This window comes from Eutrema salsugineum, unplaced genomic scaffold (genome assembly GCF_000478725.1).
Source record: "Eutrema salsugineum unplaced genomic scaffold, Eutsalg1_0 scaffold_1, whole genome shotgun sequence".
In the NCBI taxonomy this organism is placed as follows: domain Eukaryota; kingdom Viridiplantae; phylum Streptophyta; class Magnoliopsida; order Brassicales; family Brassicaceae; genus Eutrema; species Eutrema salsugineum.
In genome coordinates, this window is record NW_006256909.1 from 20,687,491 (window position 1) to 20,691,967 (window position 4,477).

The following is a 4,477-nucleotide window of genomic DNA, read 5'->3' on the forward strand; positions in this document are numbered from 1 at the left end:
GTCCGAGTTCTTCAATAGAGAAGCTTTCTTTATCTCTTTTCTTTACTGTTTTTCATTACTTTTATTAAAACCAATGATGATGTCGAACTCAGCCATGTCTGAGTAGATCCCGAGTTGGGCTTAGGGTTCGCGAAAGGGGCTCTCATAATCGATTAAGACATCTAGGTTTATAGATCTGGGATTTCGACCTGTTCTCTGTTTATTCTTGTTCTTATTGCATGTATGCTTGATTGATCACCTAGTATCTGATCTAGATAGTTAGTGTTGCGAAAGTTTTCATTAAGTATCAGCCCTAGAATGAAATAGGCGATTTTTCCGTAGGAGTGGAAACCTACCTGCGGAGAGATCGTGAGTATTGACGAGTCTTGTGCAGCTCTTGCGTTCTCTCCCTTCCAGGGCCAGAGTGGAAACCTACTGGTCAGGGTTGCGAGAAACAGTTGGTTATGATCACGACAGTGACGTAGTCATACCGCCGTACTCTAGCTCTAGAACCCATATATCGTTATCTGTCAATCCCAATCTATCTACCTTAGTGTTAAAACCGATTATGATCCCTTAGAGTTCTCAAAAGCTCAGCGTTTTTAGCCATAGTTTACAATTCCATCGATTTTTACTTGCTTTCTTAGACCTGCATTTCAATTTCCTCAGTTCATTATTTACTTGCTTTATTTACTTTTCATGCGATATCTTACTTGCCTTATTAGTCTTTCATTCGATATTTGCTTATTCTAATTGCATTCCATTCGATTTTCTTACCTGCTTTTTAGGATAGATTTATTTGTTTTCTCTTGTTTTAGTTTAATTCGCAAGAAAAACAACCAACCTTTAAAACCAATTTAGTCTAGACATAAAGTTAAAAACCGTAGAAGAATACCAGGCACACAAATCTCTGTGGATTTGATCCCTAAATACTACAACTGATTAGCTGTGCACTTGCGGCTTTCATTTGTTTTGTTAAGGGTAAAACTTGTTCCCTCACGTAGTTGACACGAACACACATCAAGTTTTTGGCGCCGTTGCCGGGGATTTGTTTCGCTGCCTTTTGCTATTTTTCTTGTTTTAACTTCTGTTCTAGACACCTGATCTCTAGTTCTTTCTTAAATTTTTTCTGAACTATCTTTCCCTTCTTTTGTTTTTCTCTGAATTGCATGAATACCAGGCGTAGACCTGCAGGAGACATTCCAATTCTAGACGAGATAGACAGACACGAAAGAGAACTTCGAAGACTTAGACGAACGCAAGGAATGGCCAACGACGACCAGCCTGGAGATCCTATTAATCGAAATTTAAATATGGACCAAGACGGGTCCGAACATGGAGGAAATGAAGAGAATGATCACATAGAAGGTGATCATGCTCGACAAGATGGAGAGGAGGATGAGGTTCTTCCAAGAAACCACCAGAACCAAGAGAGAGAAGGACGTGAAGACCTTGATCCACCCATCAATGCAGCCGATGGTGACCACCCAGCAATGCAGCCGAATGAACGCATTCACCGCCCCATTCCGCCAGCAAATCAACACCGAAGATAAGCCAGGAACCATCGCATAGCTGATTTTGATGCACCTACTCAAAATTTTCAGAATCGATCTGCGATTCAAGTACCATTTCCAAACTGGAATGAGTTTGAAGTCAAGCCTCAAATCATCTCATTGGTGAAGCAAAACCAGTTCCATGGAGTTCCTTCTGAGCACCCAATGGACCATATCGAGCTTTTTGAAGAAATTTACAGCATGATGAGAACAAACCAAGTTCCACCTGACTATTTAAAGTGTAAGTTGTTCTCTTTTTCATTAGCAGATAAAGCTCACCGTTGGTTGAAGTCTTTGCCTGCAGGATCGATTACAAATTGGGAAGAATGTAGAACTGCTTTCCTAAACCACTTCTACACTAAGTCAAGGTCGAACAATTTGAGAACGAAGATCTCAACCTTTCAACAAGGGCCAACTGAATCTTTCTATGAAGCTTGGGAACGTTTTAAGGAGTATGAACGTGATTGCCCTCACCATGGATTTCAAGGATCAAGCCTGCTGAGCACATTTTACCGAGGTTTGCAACCAAAATACAAACTTTCACTTGATACAGCTAGCAATGGAGATTTTGGGCAAAAGACGATAACCCAAGGAAGAGCTCTCATCGAAAATTTGGCTCAAGCCAATAGCAATGACTGTCCTGAATACGATCGATCGATGAAGCAAGCCGGAACAGACAACAAGGAGATAACCGAGTTGAAGAACATGGTTAGCCAGCTTCTGAAGAGCAACAATCGCCCGATCCATGCCTGTGAAACCAACAATGGCGCAGAAGAGGAAGGACCTAGTGATATCGATCACATTAATCAAGCATTTCAAGAAGAAGATGTGAACTACGTAGGAGCACTGGTGCCATACCAAAATCACTCCAACAACAACTTCAACAACAACTTCTGGAATGCAAATTACAACAATCTCTCTTACCGCAATCCAAATGTGGAGAATCCTCAAGATCAGTACTACCCACCTCAGCAAAAATCCTTCCAAAACAAGTTTCAAGGTGGAAACTTTGGAGGAATAGTACCATATTAACCGCGACAGCCATATAACTACCAAGGTACGGGTTTTAACAATCAATTTGTACAACAGCAGGGAGTCACGACGAACCAGCTAGCTTCAAAAATTGGTAGACTTGAACAGTCAATCAAACAGCTTGTTATGATGAACAAAAAAGCATCTAAAGACGTGAACGTGAAAGTGGACTGTATGTACAATGATCTGAATGGTAAGTTTGAATCTTTATCTTCGCACGTAAAAAAGTTAGATGTGCAAGTCGCCCAAACAGCCGACTCTATGAAGAGGCAAAGTGGAGTTCTTCCAGGAAGAGTTGAAGATAACCCTAAGAAGTTTTGTAACGCCATAACCACATTGCCCGAAGAAGAGGCCGGAACCGATGGAAAGAAAGAAGAAACCCCAATCTTTGTACCACTGTACAAGGATATCGATCCCAAGCAGCCACCGTTTAAGGTACCTGAACGATCACCGTTTCAAAGGCTTACCAAAGCCGATGATCCGGGACGTTTTGTTTTTCAGTGTTTCATTTCAGGAATCAAGTTTACAGACTGCTTGTACGATTTCAGAGCCAATGTCAACATCATGTCTAAGACATTTGCCGAAAAATTGGGCATAAATACCTTAAGGACATCGACAATTAAGGTTATCTTTGGAGATTCATCTCAAAAAGATACTGAAGGGGCGATTCATGATCTACAAGTTCTAGTGGGAGATAAGATTGTTCCAGCAGATTTCCAAGTCCTGGAGATGGATAAAGACAAGGAGAGGCCACTCATTTTTGGGAGACCATTCCTAGCTACAGTGGGAGCAATAATCAATCACGCAAACCGGCATGCTGTTTTCCTCAATGTGGACCGAAAAAGGTACTATCCTACTATCTTAGATGAATTTCCAAGCAAAGGAAACAGGCTAAAAGAGAAAGAAAAGGAGAAGCCGAAAGCTTTTGCAAAGATCAAGATCATCATTCCACCAGATGCAACAGAAACTAGTGAGGACCAAATCCAGGAGCTAATCGAAAATACAAAAAGGGTTTTGAACAACATTAAAGTCCGAAAGAAGAATAAAGGGAAGAAGACGGCTATTCAAGGAGAAGAAGTAAAACTTCCAGCAACCGGAAGTGATAAAGGCACATCAAGTGGAGTGTCATTCAAATCAGCCTGATTCCTCATGCTTACGTCGAGCTAAACGACTTAAAACAAAAGCGCTTAATGGGAGGCAACCCATTTAGGTACTCTTTCTTTTAGTTTTCTTTTTCTTTTTACAACTTATGCTTTCTTTTTCTTTTTAAGTTTTAGGTATTTTATAAAACAAAAACACAAAAAATCAGAAAATTAGAAAAACCAAGAAGAAAAGGTAGGTTTTTAGCTGCTCGGACCGGCAAAGACGAGAAGATTGGACAATAGGCCGCAGGAGGAAGAGCCGCGGTCGCGACCGTTCGACCCGCGGCCAAGGGTGCATCGACCGCGGCGCCGGAAATGTGACCGCGGCGCCGAGCCCTCAGCCACCGCGGTCGCGCGTCTCCTGACCGCGGCCGTTGGTCGTTTAGGTGACGCCGCAGATTTCTGCCGCTTCCCGGTGTTGCCTGGTGTTTACCTGGTGATTTCCCGGTGTTGCGTGGTGTTTACCTGGTGATTTCCCGGTGTTTGCCTGGTCATTCCCGGTGATTCCCGGTGCTTCCCGAAATGTTCCCGGTAAAACCCGAAAAGATCCTCCGTAAGTTATAAACTTTCCTAATGTGCAAACAAGAAAGGTAAGTTCCCGTAAACTTAAAAATTTCCAGAAATTTTCCGTTTTTGCTTCAAAAACGCTTTTTAAAGAAAAGAAACAAACTTTTTGGATTAAAACTCTTTCTTCTCTTCTCTTTCAAAAGACTTAGAGATTTAGGAGAAAGAACACATTTTTCAATTCTTAAGCTTTTTAAGAGATTTTTG

The 4,477-nt window shown here is 41.6% G+C and overlaps 1 non-coding gene across 1 annotated transcript; it reads right to left on the reverse strand.

Annotated features, from left to right (window-relative positions):
* Positions 1-1,907: 1,907 nt before the first annotated feature.
* Positions 1,908-2,014, reverse strand: LOC112082485. Its single transcript, XR_002897158.1, has one exon. It is a non-coding gene; the product is annotated as a small nucleolar RNA R71 (small nucleolar RNA).
* Between the last annotated feature and the right edge of the window lie 2,463 nt (positions 2,015-4,477).